Raw genomic sequence first — 17,031 nt, forward strand, 5'->3', positions numbered from 1 at the left:
TGATTTACCTCGTATGTTGTTAGTCAGAATGGCCATTTCCGCAAGTTCTTGTAACTTGCACTGCCATTCCCAAATTGAGGGGACTTCTGTTTCTTTCCAACTCTTGGCGACCAGAATCCTGGCCGCTGCAGTTGAGTACAAAAATAATTCCTTTACTGGATTTGGTATATCCTTCCCTATTATGCTTAACAATAGCATCTCTGGCCTTTTTGGAAATGTTATTCCTAACATCTTCTTTATTTCCTCGTATATTAGTGCCCAGAATTTTTTTATTTTCTCGCACGTCCACCACATGTGATATAGATCGCCCCTACTCCCCCCACACCTCCAGCACAAACTTGATAAGTTTTTATAAATCTTAGATAATCTGGAGGGAGTAAGGTACCATCGGTGTTGCATCTTTAACATGTTTTCCCTAATAGCGTTGCTCGCCGTAAAATTTATTTCCACTTTCCAAAGATGTTCCCATTCCTCCATTAAGATTGGCCGACCAATATCCTGGGCCCATCTTATCATATTCACCTTAGTAGCTTCTTCCATTACTCCAATTTCTAGTAGAAGCTTATACATTTTTGATATCAATTTAACCTTATTATTGATCAACTCACTTTCTAATCTTGATGGTTTTTCATCAAATCCTATTTCTTTATCCTTTTTATACAAATCATATGTTTGATAATATTCTAACCACGTTGTAAAGTGAGTTTTCACTTCTTCATATTTTTTTATTTCCATTTGGCCCTCAGATACTGTTAGTAAATTGTTATATGTCGCCCAGTCTCTTTTCATATTCCTCCTTTTTACCGCGAGCGCTTCTAAAGGGGATATCCATTTTGGTATCCTAGGTTCCAAGAACCTCTTGTATTTTTCCCATACTTTGAATAGTGAATGTCTTATTATATGGTTTGTGAAGCCCCCATGAGATTGTTTTTTCCCATACATAAGGTAGGCGTGCCAACCAAAGCGGGTGTCGTGCCCTTCCAAATCTAGTAGGGTCGAGTTTTCCAAACGGAACCAGTCCCTTAGCCAGGACATGCAAGCAGCTTCATAATATGTTTTCAGGTCCGGCAGACCAAATCCACCTCTTTCCTTGATGTCTATTAAGACTTTGTGTTTTATTCTGGGTCTCTTTCCAGCCCATACGAATTTTGATATTTCTTTTTGCCATTTTTCTATACAGTCCAATTTTCTTATAATAGGTATCGTTTGGAATAGAAAGAGAAACCTAGGTAAAATATTTTGTTTTACCGTCGCTATCCGGCCCAAAAAAGACAATTGCAGTCTATTCCACACCTCCATATCTCTTTTAATCTCTCCCCAGACTTTTATATAATTATTCTCAAAGAGATTTATATTTCTTGAGGTAATCCAGATCCCAAGGTATTTAATTTTAGTATGTATTTTTAATTTTGTTGCTTTCTCCAAATCTTGTTGCTCCACATTTGTTAAATTTTTTACTAATAAATTTGTTTTGTCTATATTTAATTTAAAACCTGAGACTTTCCCAAATTCATCTATAATTTCTATCGCTCTAATTAAACTTTCCTTTGGTTGTTCTGTAACAATGATGAGGTCGTCTGCATAAGCTCTCAGTTTGTACTTATTTTCCCCCAGCTGGACACCCTTGATGTTCTTTTCCTCTCTAATTTTATTGCAGAGCACTTCCAGGACCAATATAAAGATCAGGGGGGATAGCGGGCAGCCCTGTCTCACCCCCTTCTGAATATCACATTCTTGTGTTATCGAACCATTAATCAAAATTTTTGCTTTTTGTTCTGTATAAATTGCTTGCACGCTGTTTCTATATCGTATCCCAAAATCCATTTGGCAAAAAATGCTATTCATAAATCTCCACGAGACCGTGTCGAATGCCTTTTCTGCATCGACTGCCATTATGACAGCCGGTTTATCAATGCGTAGATCCAGGTATTCCAAGATATTTATTAATGTCCTTGTATTATTTTGAATATGTCTACCTGGCAAAAAACCTGCCTGGTCCCCGTGGATGATGTCTCTAAGAATCTTTTTTGTTCGGTCTGCCAATATGGTTGTGTATAATTTATAATCATTGTTTAAAAGAGCGATAGGTCTATAATTTGAAATTTCCTGTTTGTCTTTCCCTTGTTTTGGTATAATCGTAATGTAGGAGTCTCTCCAAGATTTGGGCATCACACCCTGGGTCTGTATATTATTCATGATTTTATGCAAAGGTTCCAAAAGTACCTCTTCGAGTTTTTTATAATAAAGTCCCGAGAGACCATCTGGTCCTGGCGACTTTCCTAATTTAACTTTTTTGATAGCGTTTTGAATTTCAGTTCTTGTGATAGGGGCATTTAGTATTTCTCTTTGCCCTTCTTTAAGCCTTGGGAGGCCATTTTTTTCTAGATATTCTTTTATCTCCTCTGAGGTTTCTTTCCCTTCTTTATATAATGCTTGATAGAATTCCCCAAACTTACTTTCAATTTCCTTTGGATCTGATACTATTTTCTCATCTATTCTCAACTTGTTTATTAATTTTTCACTTTCCTTTTTCTTTAATTGCCAAGCTAAGACTCTCCCTGGTTTGTTAGCAGATTCGAAGTTTCTTTGCCTCATTAGTTTTAGCTTCCATTCTATTTCTCCAGAAATTAGTGTTGAATATTGTGATTGCAGTATTTTAAGATTTCTTTTATTTTCCACATTGTCTGGGTTATTATATAGATCTTTCTCTGCTTCTCTAAATTTTTTTATTACCTCTTGTTTCGTTTTTTCTTTTTCTTTCCTTTGGAGCGAATTTTGTTGTATAAAGAAACCTCTGAGCACTGCTTTGCTGGCGTCCCATATGGTTTTTATATCCATTCCTTCTGTACTATTCAATTCAAAATATTCTTTTAATGTCCCCTTTGCTTTTTCTACTGTAATTTCGTCTTTTAAGAGAGACTCATTCAGCCTCCATCTCCTTGTTTTTCTATTCCATTGTAATGAAACCATAACTGCATTGTGATCAGACAATGTTTTAGGTTGAATTTCTGATTTAGATATTTTTAGAGTCAAGTCTTTAGATAACCAAATTGCGTCAATTCTTCCCGCCGACTGTTTTGGATAAGAAAAATATGTAAATTCTTTTTTAAATGGGTTTCGGAGTCTCCACGCATCTTCTAAATTTAATGTCTCCACCAACCTAAAAAAGGTTGTTGGCAGTTTAATTTGTTTGTATTTCTTAGAAATTTTTCCTGATCTGTCCAATTCCGGTGCCACAACTCCATTTTGATCTCCTAATAAAATTACTTTTTCTCCCACCTTTTCTATTAATTTACCCTCCAGATTTTGGTAAAATTCATGTTTTTTTTCATTTGGTGCATATATGCCAATTACAATTATCCTCTCCCCTTGTACCGTTATTTCAATCACAACCACTCTACCTTGTGTATCTTTGTATATCAATTTGGGTTCCAAATAAGGTTTGGCATAAATGACCACTCCTCTCTTTTTACTCTCATCAGAGGATACAAAATCTATTCCCAAAGTTTTATTGGACAGAATTCTCATATGTTTTTTAGCAATATGCGTTTCTTGGAGACACACCAAATCAAGTTTTTGTTTTTTCAATACGTGCGCGATCTTGTTACGTTTAGTCTTTTCATTTAAACCATTAACATTCCACGTAATTACTTTTAAACTCATAATTAATTTTTATTATCTATATTTATTGAAAATTATTCATATACTGGTTAAAATCTCTCTTATAGTCAGCAGGTTAATTAATTAGACGGATGGTTAATTGTAAAGATGGTAAAGTCCCTTATAGTTTATTGCTTCCACTTCCTTCTTTACTCTTCCTCTTCTGGTTCTGGTTGATTTCCATTTTCCTCTGCCCCTCCACCCACTTGCTTTTTACTTCCTCGTTGTTCTTTATATTTTCTCCAGTACTTATCAGCATCTGCCTAGGTATTAAAACTTCTCCTTTTACCTTTGAAAAAGAAGGAAATCCCCTCTGGGAATCTCCATCTATGTACTATCGATTTCTCTTTCAGAGCATCTACCAGAGGTTTATATTTCTCTCTCTTTTTCAAGAGCCTCGGTGGAATAATTTTATGTATGATTATCTCTGCCCCTTGAATATTCAATTTTTTCTTACTACAAGTTTGTAAAATTCGGTCTCTGATTTCCATATTTCTAAACGTGACAAGGCAGTCCCCAGGCCATTTATTCGCTCTGGCAAGACTCGATCTAGTTCTATACACTTTCTCGATTTGTTGGGCCATTTCTTGTGGGTCCAACTCCAACCAGTTTGCTAACTCCACTGTTATTTTTTGTTGAATCTGTTCATCCTGCTCTTCTGGTATAGATCTGAATCTTAATTCTTTCTCCCTCCTGTGCATTTCAATCATAGCAACTGCGTCCAGGACTGCCTCATGTGTGTCTCTTATTTCCGTCAGTTCTTTTTTAACTTTCTCTGTTTCACTTTTCCGTTCTCTACATTCCTTTTGTACCTTCTTAACCCCCTCCTCCAAAGTTATTGCTTTACCCTTCAGTTCTTGCACAGTTTTTGTCACCTCTAAGTTTTTACTTACTAAATCATTAAATTTAACCGTTAGATCAGTTACAGCTTTTGCATTTTCATCAATTTTTATTCCCATCGTATCTATTTTCTGATCTGTTACCCCGGCTTTTTCAGTCAAATTTTCTATTTTCCTTCCCATTATGTCTAATTTCTGATCTGTAGTCTTGGCATTCTCCCCCATTTCCTTTCTCATGTCTAATAAGTCTCTTTTCAGTCCAAGTAACAATTCCTTCATGTCCAGATTCATATCTGCGTCTTGGGTCGAATTCCGTCTGAGTTGGTTGGGATTAGTAGCCAGATTACTTAGCGTTGTCTGTTTCTTATTTGGATTAGTCATAGCAATCTTAATTCCCTTCTGTGTAGAAAGTTATCTTATTTTATTTTATTTAGGTTGTCCTTTCCAGTGCAGTGGTTTTCTTACAGTCTTTTTATTGCAGAGGACTTTATTTTCCTATACTCCACCCTTAAAGGGGGGAATTAAGAGATCACCACCTTTAAAGTTCAATCTGTAGGTTCTTTAGGTTCTTTACTTTATCCTGTAGATGGCAGCACAGTTTCACAGTTGCCTTCTCTCTATGCCTCTGTCTTCAATTGCTTCGATTGCTTCCTTCTTTTGTAGCTGTATAGCCAGTATCTATAGCTCTACTGTAGCCTTAACGTAACAGAACAGTAACAACATGATCTTAAAGCAACAGAGTCTAAAGGATACAGTACCTCGCAACAGTGACTCAGCGACTCAGCAAAATAGTTAGAGTTCAGAGTCTGTTATCGTTCTTCATGTCTGGAGCTTAAGTCGTTTTACACTTCTTATTCCCAGCCAGGCTTTTTTAAATCATCTATCTTTCTCTTGGGTTTTGGGGCAGTGGTCTGGGTTTTAGTCCATCCACATTTCAATTTTATTCCCCCTTTCAAGCCTCCTTCCGTCTAGAGAAAGTGTCGGTGTGCTTTTGATGTAACTTCTTTCTTCCAATTTAGTCGTCTCATTAATCTCTTTACTCTTCTTAAGCAGTTCAAAGCAAGGTTTTAATCCCTGTAGTTCTTTTTTGGGCGTTAAAGTTGGTGCAAAAACTCCAAATGCTCCGGGATTGGCCCCCTCTTTTAACATGCGTTTAGTATGTCCGCTGCCTGCTGTTCACTGTATTTGTGTTTATTTTCCAACCCCGCTTTCCCTTAGCGCTTAGCGCTTTCCCAAGCACAGTCTCGTTTTTAGCGCTATTACAGGGCTAAATCCCTTGCCGCTTTATACCTTTTTTGAGGTTTTTCCGATGGTTTTCAGAGGGTTCCCCCCCCCCTTTTTTCCGATAGTGTTTCAAGCGGTTTTCCACCCACCTTTTTTATCCGGGAGCGGGCGATTAGCAGGCAAGCAGGCAGCCAGTTTCTTACAGTATCGGGGGCTGTGCCTTGGTCCGTTCCAGAAATCAGGCTTTCTCGCCGCTGGGAGGAGGTCGCCGCCGGGAGGAGGTCGCTCCCGCTAGCGTCTATGGTCTTCTTCTGGACTTTTGGTCCGCTTGCGAATACCCTTCCAACGCTATGCGACTCCTTCGGGTACAGAGATCCCCCCTGTCCCTTCCTAAGGGGTTTTGAAGCCTCAAAAACCCCTAAATCCCTGGCGGTGAGTGCGCGTCCCTCGGAACTTCGACGGAGCGCGTCTGGAGCGAGCCGCGGCCAACCGGAAGTCCTCTTAGTCACAAGTTTCTAGACAGTGTTTACATACGGCTTCGACTAGCCGGCTAAACCAGGAGAGGGTAGCTGATGAGTCTCAAACCCTCGGTGAGTTAGGGACTTCCCCATACCTTCCAAGTGTCCTGATTTTCCAGGGACAATCCCGGAATTACAAAAGCTACCCCAGAATGTCCCTATTTCCCCCACCAGCACCATGCGCAGCGAGGAGGACGCTTGTCCCGAGTGATGACAATGGCAGCAGTGACAGCTGCAAGGGAGCATCCCATTGCCTCTCTATGGCTGCTGCTGCTGGCCTCCTCCCTTGGGCAGCTCGTAGCAGGTGATGGAGAGGAGAGGCTGCGGCTGCCAAGATCCAGCTGCGTGCCATCAACACAAGTATAATGTCCAGGTCAAGGGAAATCATAGGACCACTCTTATTCTGCCTTGATCAGAACACACCTAGAGTACCGTGTCCAGTTCTGGTGCAACAATTTAAGAAGGATATGGACAAGCTGGAACATGGGCAAAAGCAGTGGCAGAGCTTCAAGCTCTGGAGGGGGGGTGGAGAGCAGGTGGGGGGGCATGGCTAGCGTGTGTCCCGGGGCGTGGCACACTGCCCACAGGGGCATGGCACACGTCCTGGGGCGGTGAGCTCCCCCTGCACCCGCCAGCGGGCAAAAGAGGGTGACCAAGATGATCAAGGGCCTGGAAACCAAGCCTTATGAGGAATGGTTGAGAGAATTGGGTATGTTTAGCTTTGATAAGTAAAGACTGAGAGGAGATATGACAGCCATCTTCAAATATCTAAAGGGCTGTCCCATGGAAGATGGAGCAAGCTTGTTTTCCCCTGCTCCAGAGGCTACCTGAACCAACGACTTCAAATTACTAGAAAGGAGATTCCAACTAAACATCAGGAAGAACTTATTGACAGTAAGAGCTGTTCGACAGTGGAACAGACTGCCATACGTGGCGGTGGTCTGTCCTTCATTGGAGCTTTTTAAGCAGAGGTTGGATGGTCACCTGCCATGTATGATCTAGTTGAGATTCCTGGATTGCAGGGGGCTGGACTAGATGACCCTCAGGACCCCTCCCAACTCTACAATCCTATTTTTTTCAATAACACCTGTACCACCTTTCAATCATATTGCTCTTTTCGTGCTGCACATTCTCATATAATCTAGTTTTCATGTAGCCTCTCAAGACGCACGGGTATCAATGGGCTTTAAAGTGATTAAAAGTGAGACGATTCAGCCTCAATTCACTGAATTAAAATCCTCTGCAACTCTTGAGGAGGGGCTACGCTGATTTCTCAGGAACAGGGCAGCTTTACAGGCCCAACAGGTTCAACCTGAACAACGTTTTTAATTTGCTAACCTCATCCGTTATAAATAAAACATTTCCAAGAGGCCTGTTCTGACAGGAAGACTTAAGCCCTGGCCTGCTTTTGTCAGAAATTACTCCATTAGGCACAGGAGGAAAAGCGGCAGGAGGTCAGAGTGTCAAAGACTTGGCTTGGCTTTTAAAACCAGCCTGCATAATTTCATGACTACTAACCAGGTTTCTTGAGACACAAAGGACAGCTAATTAAAGGATATAAAGAGGCAAAGGAGTATGTTAACCAATCAGGCAAAAGAGAATAACTAATCTCCTCTTATAGACCTTGATTCAGATGGCCGCTCACCCCAGCACACTGCTAGTGCAAGGATAGCTGGATGTTTGCTAGGAAATGGTGGGTTTGTCCATTTTGATTTATCTCAGATTCCCCTTTTTTCTCACGTTCCATACAGTTTGCAAGGAAAATAAGAAGAAGTGTGCCTGAAAATTCACCACTGTTTCGGTGTGAATGTCTCCTGACATTCATAGGCAATTTTGCCTGAAATACACTTTGTTCCAAAGCAATGCCCCCCGCCATAATGCATTTTGAAGGTTATATGCAGGTGTGAGAGAACTGCATTTCAAAATTAGGAGAAGCGTGGATTTCAAAGGACAGCTGCATTTTGCTTCGGATATTGTGCGAACGAAGGAAGTCCTCCTCTAAATGTGATTTAGCTGGATTCCTCCCCGACCCCTAGTGAGGCAAACACATGCATAATCCCTCATAATGTGTGTTGCTGAAACACAGAACTACAGGACGATGCCTTGTTGTAAATCGGACCAGTGCTGCATTGAGCTCAGTATTCGCTACACTGCCAGGCAATGAGCCTCCAAATTTTCAGGCAGCCGTTTTTCCTAGCTGTAACTGTAGGCATCTAGATTTCCACATGGGAACTTCTTCATGCAAGGCGAATGCTCCATCACTGAGCTACGGTCCACTCCGCATCGTGGGTAGAGCTCATAGTTATCACTTGTGTGATTTCCCCCTCCTGTTTAGGGTGGGAAAGTATCACGCAATTTGCCTTCTGCACTTCTGTGAAGCACTCATCTAGCCACACAATCCGATCCTTATTCTCCAGGAAGCCTTACCTCCCAAGTCCCGGACTGCATAATCTGGGACCGGCAGCCGTGTGACACCGGAAGTTGTGTCGACGTAACTTCCGGTGTCGTTTTGCCCTTCTATGGGCACCAAAAATGGCCACCGCTGGCTTCAAAAGTAGCTTCTACGCATGACCGGAAATGCATCAACGCAACTTCCGGTGTCGCCCCGCCCACCTATGGGCACCAAAATGGCCACCACTGACACCGGAAGTCGCATCTACGCACTTCCAGTCATGCGTAGATGCGACTTTTGAAGCCGGCGGTGGCCATTTTTGTGCCCGTAGAAGGGCAAATCAGAAAGGGGGGGAAAAGGCCGCTGGCAGGAGAAAATAACGGAGAAAAACGGGAGACGAAGTGATACGGGGGACCACCGGGAAAAGGTAAGTAAAAACGGGGGTTTCCCGGGGAAAACGGGAGAGTTGGCAGCTATGCAGGAAGCATCACAGTGCAAGGACATATTCCAGGCAGGCAAAGAGCATTGAAGGAGACTGGTGTGGGGAATGACCTAGGCCAGTGGTTTCCTCTACAATAGAATCGCCGCACCCGCCACCCAGCATATGCCTGCACTGTCCAGGGCGGGCGCACTTTCGAGGGGGTGCGGGGCGTGGAGAGTGCCCTCCCAAGTGTGGGATAGCCACTTGGATAGCCACTGCAGCCGGGGGCAAAGCGAGCCACCCACGGGGGGCAGAGTGAGCCACCAATGGCAGACATTCGACGCTCCGCCTGCCCGTGATTCCCAAGCCTCCCCTAGCTGTCAAAATGAAGGGGGAAGGGGGGAATGCCACCAGCAAATGCCACCCCGACAGCTCGGAGTAGGCTTGGGAGTCGTGGGCGGGTGGAGCGCCGGATGTCTCCCCCCTCATCGAAGACACCTAGGGCAGACCGCCCCCAATGCGCCCTCCTTCCTCCGCCCCTGGCCACACCCGGGCTCCTCGCTAGAGCCAAGGAACCACCTTGCATGCGCCCTCGGCTCTAGAGCTGCTGGAAATCCTCGAGGAAAGAGGAAATTGTTTTGAGTATAAAGCGCAGGTCAGTCTTGATAATAATAAAAAATTGATCTGATCCTCCAGCCTCCCGCTTTTTTCTGTCAAAAGACAGATTGTGCATGATGTAGTTACAGGTAGGTTGCCGTGTTGGTCTGACGTAGCCGAAACAAAATTTAAAAAATTCCTTCCAGTAGCACCTTAGAGACCAACTAAGTTTGTCATTGGTATGAGCTTTGGTGTGCATGAAGAAGAAGAAGTGAATTTGAAGAAGTGTGCATGCACACGAAAGCTCATACTAATGACAAACTTAGTTGGTCTCTAAGGTGCTACTGGAAGGAATTTTTTTATTTCGTGCATAATGTAGCAACTTGTACCGACACTTCATTCAGGTGGTATCTCATGTTCCAGCGGTGCATTTACGCCGCTGTAGATAAGCCTGCATAATTGCTTCCATAATAGGGCCTCTTCCACTTTCTGCTCTTCTGGTGCATCACAACTTTGTAACGTAACTCAGATCAAGTATTACTTTCACAAAAGGAAGAGCAGCTTGCTGTTGAAATAAGCTCAGGTTGAGAAGGGCAACAGTCGCCTTATTTTACCCAAACATGGTTTTCTTTATTTTGTAAGTATAGATAGTGCTAAATGCTTGTTTATTTTGAGACTTCTCTACTAAGTGCTGTTTATTTATTTTATATGTCTCTATATCAGTTGCTTTCTCGTTTTGTGCATTGAAAAACCTGCAAGGAACAAGTCGAGATTCAGCCAGCAGCATAGAAAGCTAGATCTCTGGAAGTGGTAGTCCTAGCCTAGTTTTCAAACCGGGGAGGAGAGATTCTTGGGGCCACAAGCCAATGGTAGGTGGGGCCAGAAGCAAAATGTGGAAGGAGCGACGAATACGACTCTTACCTATGCATAGCAGGCTACATTCTAACCACATCAGAGTCAGGCTTCACTTTCAACACACACATCTCCCCTCCTCCCCTCCTTTTCGAAAGAGGCCTTATCACTATTCAATGACTCATTTTAGCCAGGAAAAAGCTTGCAAGGACTGAAATACTGAATATATTCAGGAGCCACAGAATGTTGAGTGCCTGTTGGAAAGAAAAATTGAAAACTGGGAGAGGGGAGCATCCTGGAATGAAGTGAGGCTGGCTGGTTAGAATTCTTAACAGGAGAACTCCTATTGCAACATGATGCTGCAGGCCCCAGTAGCGATGATGAACGACAACAATGTCCTCAATAGTGTTTACAATTCCATAAGGAATATGCCCAATGGAAAAGCCAAGTGATTAGTCACACTGCAACATTGTACTGAATGTCTTGATCAAGGAATGCTTGATGATGTGCTCATGGGCCACCAATTCCTTGTCTCATATATATGGACTCCCATGGACTGCAAGAATATATCAAACCTATCCATTCTGAAGGAAATCAGCGTGGAAGGACAGATCGTGAAGCTGAGGCTCCAATACTTGGGCCACCTCATGAGAAGAGAAGACTCCCTGGAAAAGCCCCTGATGTTGGGAAAGATGGAGGGCACAAGGAGAAGGGGAAGACAGAGGACGAGATGGTTGGACAGTGTTCTCGAAGTTACGAACATGAGTTTGACCAAACTGCGGGAGGCAGTGGAAGACAGGAGTGCCTGGCGTGCTCTGGTCCATGGGGTCACGAAGAGTCGGACACGACTAAACGACTAAACAACAACAAATAGAGTGGTGGGGGAGACTCGGCCAGATGGGCGGGGTATAAATAATACATTATTATTATTATTATTATTATTATTATTATTATTATTATTATTAATACATACACACACACACACACACACACACAGATTTTGAAATTTACAAATAATTATCAAACAACCAACATAGAAAGAGTATTTGAAAGAATCTCCCCTTTGTGGGTCCTTGTTTTAACCTTTTCCTCCCGCATCTTGTCTATTAATCCAAATCTATTAAATCTCCATGAAAAGCAAAATTCAACATTAAACTACAAGTTATTCCAGTCCTGCTAATAATCTTAATTGTTTACAATGATTTTTAAGGTTAACAGCAACAATATATTTCCCCCATTCCTTATTAACATATTGGTCTTCTTGATTTCTGAGTCTTCCCGTCATTTTTGCCATTTTGCCTTAGTTCATCAACTTAATCTGCCTTTCTTCTGTGGTTGGGACTCTGTATTCTTTCCATCTCTGGGCTAGTAACATCCGAGCAGCAGTAACTTGCATACATACCGGTAAATACCACCAATTCTTTGTCTTTGACTGTAGCAGTCCTGGTAGTCTTCATTGAGATCTGGCAACCATACTTTGAGTTCAATATATTCGGAAGAACTGGGCAGAAAAGCTATTGAATGAATGACAACATTCTTACAGAGTGGAAAATTAAAGGAGCAACAGTGTACAAAATCCCACGAAATGTTTTCCAAAAGTGAACTGCCCAGTGTAGTCCTTGATGAGAGTGTCATCTGGATTTATTTTTGTTAGTATGGTCAGTATTTATGGGAGATGAGAGTTTGATAAGCTGGAACATGTGCAGAGGAGGGCAACCAAGATGATCAAGGATCTGGAAGCCAAGTCTTATGAGGAATAGTTGAGGGAGCTGGGTATGTTTAGTCTGAAAAAGAGGAGACTGAGAAGAGATATGACAGACATCTTCAAATATGTTAAGGATTGTCCCATGGGAGATGGAGCAAGCTTGTTTTCTCCTGCTCTGGAGGGTAGGACTCAAACCAAAGGCTTCAAGTTACAAGAAAGGAGATTCCGACTCAACACCAGGAAGAACTTTTGGGGAGGTTGTGGGCTCTCCTTCATTGGAGGTTTTTAGTTGAAATTCCTGCATTGCCGAGGATTGGACTAGAAAACTCTTGGTGTCCCTTCCAACTCTATAATACTATGATTCTGATATTGTTGTTTAGTCGTTTAGTCGTGTCCGACTCTTCGTGACCCCATGGACCATAGCACGCCAGGCACTCCTGTCTTGCACTGCCTCCCGCAGTTTGGTCAAACTCATGTTCGTAGCTTCGAGAACACTGTCCAACCATCTTGTCCTCTGATGTCCCCTTCTCCTAGTGCCCTCAATCTTTCCCAACATCAGGGTCTTTTCCAAGGATTCTTCTCTTCTCATGAGGTGGCCAAAGTATTGGAGCCGCAGCTTCACGATCTGTCCTTCCAGGGAGCACTCAGGGCTGATTTCCTTAAGAATGGATAGGTTTGATCTTCTTGCAGTCCATGGGACTCTCAAGAGTCTCTTCCAGCACCATAATTCAAAAGCATCAATTCTTCGGCGATCAGCCTTCTTTATGGTCCAGCTCTCACTTCCATACATCACTACTGGGAAAACCATAGCTTTAACTATACGGACCTTTGTCGGCAAGGTGATGTCTCTGCTTTTTAAGATGCTGTCTAGGTTTGTCATTGCTTTTCTCCCAAGAAGCAGGCGTCTTTTAATTTCGTGACTGCTGTCACCATCTGCAGTGATCAAGGAGCCCAAGAAGGTAAAATCTCTCACTGCCTCCATTTCTTCCCCTTCTATTTGCCAGGAGGTGATGGGACCAGTGGCCATGATCTTGGTTTTTTTGATGTTGAGCTTCAGACCATATTTTGCGCTCTCCTCTTTCACCCTCATTAAAAGGTTCTTTAATTCCTCCTCGCTTTCTGCCATCAAGGTTGTGTCATCTGCATATCTGAGGTTGTTGATATATCTGAGGTTGTTGATGATTCTGATATTGCTTCCCCCTTATTCTATAAATGTGCTTCAGGCTTCTTGTATTTAAACTTGATGATTTCCTACAGTATAATTTTTCACAGAATGGTATTTCATATAAACAGGTGCAGGAAGGAAAAATTATCCAGGGTATACATTTTTTTTTAAAAAAAAAAGTTTATTAAATAATACCAGTGTGTGCAAAGGGAGGGGTAGAGAGAATCTAAATATTTTTACCAGAGCAACTAAATAGTTCCATTTGAGATTTCTGCAGAAACAAAACATTTTCCCCCCAAGTCCAACAGTAAATAATTTTTGTGCACAACGTACATTACCATTAAGGATTTTTGCACTGCGGTAATAGCTTTCATATGCCAAATTATAAATGGTTTTGCATATAGGGCTTTCTGTGTGGTACAGCATTTCAAAGAATGCAGGAAACTTGTGTTTGGAAAAGCCAGCAGAATTTATCATTTTTAAGGCTTCAGGCTTTATTTACTGTATTGCTTATTAACTTGGCATTGCTGAAATCTGCAATATGTAAATTGTTGGTTTCTATTAATGCGTGAAATACTTTTCTGGTACAAACAGAACTAATTCTGGAACATTTAAACATTCATTTCACCCTTCTGGAGCTACACCACTTCAGACTGCAATTGAAACAAAATTCCTGGATCTTCTTCTCCACATATGCACTGGCAACTGGCAACATTTTGACTTGGTAGGGCTGCCATTTTTAACCTTGCTGTTTTCATCACAACAGGACTTTTATTCAGGGCAGTGTGCCATTGCACATGTGCAGAGTGCCCTTGCCTTCTTCTGCCTAAAAAGAAAATCAATGATTCTCTCCACAGCTATGCACAGGGATAGAGCTTCCATGCAAGAGAGGACATCATTCTTCTTCTTCTTCTTCTTCTTCTTCTTCTTCTTCTTCTTCTTCTTCTTCTTCTTCTTCTTCTTCTTCTTCTTCTTCTTCCTCCTCCTCCTCCTCCTCCTCCTCCTTCTTCTGCGATCACTCGAAGCCGATTAATAATAATAATAATAATAATAATAATAATTTTTTATTTATACCCCGCCCATCTGGCTGGGTTTCCCCAGCCACTCTGGGCGGCTTCCAACAGAAAATGAAATAAAATAATCTATTAAACATTAAAAGCCTCCCTAAACAGGGCTGTCTTCAGATGTCTTCTAAAACTCTGGCGCAGATGAAATAATTTTTTTTAAAAAAAATTGTCCAGTAGCACCTTAGAGACCAACTAAGTTTGTTCTGGGTATAAGCTTTCGTTATTTCACCTGTTTAGGGAAGTTTTAATGTTTGATGTTTTATCATGCTTTTAATATTCTGTTGGGAGCTGCCCAGAGTGGCTGGGGAAACCCAGCCAAATGGGTGGGGTATAAATAATATATTATTATTATTATTATTATTATTATTATTATTATTATTATTATTATTACCTCCCATACCCTATTTTAATCAAGCTAAAGTGCATGTAAATGAAACAATTGTATAGTCATCCCTTCTTTATCCCTGGCTCCATTTTCCCTTCCCTTCCTGTAATGGCACCATGCTTTCCTTCCCCGTTGACAGTTACTACTTATCCACTTCAGCCAAAGACCCACAAAACAGTCTCCCAAACAGAGAGACTATGCTCTTCAATGAAGACAGATAGCGCTGTGGTTCAGCTCCTTCCAGATCCTGCATTACTCCTTCAGATCAGACTGCGCTTCGTTGAGCAAACCTGATCTAATATAGAAGGAGGCAAAAAGCTCCGTTTTTCACTTGTAAGAATTTGCCATCGTCTCAGCCATTCTTGGTTAGTGCTGCACATAGCTGCCAATATTGGAACGTCTGCAAGAAAGGAGGTTGAAAGCTGACTGGACTATTGCAGACTGCAAATGTCAGGTCTCCTCTATGAGGCTCCCTCCATGTCAATAGCTGTTTGCTTGAATAGTTTTTAGGTCCTCTGGATCTTAGAGCCCAATCAAAGCACGGATGGGGGATTCAGGTTGCATTGTAATGCAAACCGACGTAATTTGCACTTCGCAAACCAATAAACAAACCAAAATCCTTCAAAATGTTCACTTCTCTGAATTTAACAACCAACCAAATATTGCGTAAAGGACCAGGTGCACAGCCTGTGGAGCATTTTTTTTATTAAATGAATTTATTGAAGATTTTCCAACACACACATACAAAAATACAAAACATACAGGTACACACACTTGCACAATACAAAAATACAAAAAAAAAAATACAAAAAAGGAGAAAAAAATGCAAAAAAAAATGCAAAAAACACAAAAACAAAACAAAAAATTATCAAAAAAAACATATCTCTAAATCTTAATCATCACCTTTTGGACTCCCTCAACCTCCCAGTACAATTCAAAGTGTTGATGCTGACCTTTAAAACCCTAAATGGCCTCTGGCCTGTATACCTGAAGGAGCATCTCCACCCCGATTGTTCAGCCTGGGAACTGAGGTCCACAGCGCCAGTGCCAGGGCTTTTTGCGCCCTAGACTAAATCACCTTCTGGCGCCTCCCCCCGGCACCGCTGCGTCCCCTCCATAGGCGGGAGGGCGCTGAGCTCTCATTTTGGCTTGCGCGCCTCCCGCCTATGGAGGGGACGCTGTGAGTGTTTCAGCGGCGGCAGCAGCAAGTGAGCGGCGGCGGCAGCAGCAACAGCACCCGTAGCTGAAGGCTTCAGCTACGGGCGCTGCCACCGCCGCCACCGCCGCCACCGCTCGCTCGTTGCTCCTGGCGCTGGCAGCAGCGCGGGCGGGCGGCGGGCAGGCTCGCCAGTGCCCCCTCCATTTCAGGGGCGGAGCCGAGGAGCCGAGCAGCCGCCCGCCAGGCTCCGGTGACGCGCGTGGAGGCGCCGGCAGTCGGCGGACAGGTGGTAGGCGGTAGGCGGCGGGCAGGCTCGACAGCGCCCCCTCCATTTCGGCGTCCTAGGCAATGGCCCTGGAGGTCCAGTGCCGAGAGCCTTCTGGTGGTTCCCTCGTTGCAAGAAGCCAAGTTGCAGGGAACCAGGCAGAGGGCCTTCTCAGTGGTGGCACCCGCCCTGTGGAACACCCTCCCAGCAGATGTCAAAGAGAAAAACAGCTACCAGATTTTTAGAAGACAGCCCTGTTTAGGGAGGCTTTTAATGTTTAATAGATTATTTTATTTCATTTTTCTGTTGGAAGCCGCCCAGAGTGGCTGGGGAAACCCAGCCAGATGGGCAGGGTATAAATAATAATCATAATATATTATTATTATTATTATTATTATTATTATTATTATTATTATTATTATTTTTAAAGACATCCGAAGGCAACTCTGTATCGGGACGTTTTTAATGTTTGATGTCTTATTGTGTTTCTATATTTTGTTGGAAGCTGCCCAGAGTGGCTGGGGCAACCCAGTCAGGTGGGTGGGCTCGAAGGACAAAGCTAGGAGGAGTAAGCCACGGCAAAATGTCTCTGGAAGAGTTATCTATTGTGCCTTGGAAAATGCCTTTCATCCCAGCAACAAGAGGCTTGTAATTAAATGAAAATGAGACTATTAATGCAAATTGCATTGAAATGTAATTTGGGTGATTTCAGACGGAAGAGCAAAGACGCAGCGACTAACTCATTATGAAATATACATGAAGGGCCTGATGCCTTTCAAAAA

This window comes from Zootoca vivipara, chromosome 11 (genome assembly GCF_963506605.1).
Source record: "Zootoca vivipara chromosome 11, rZooViv1.1, whole genome shotgun sequence".
NCBI classification, from domain to species: domain Eukaryota; kingdom Metazoa; phylum Chordata; class Lepidosauria; order Squamata; family Lacertidae; genus Zootoca; species Zootoca vivipara.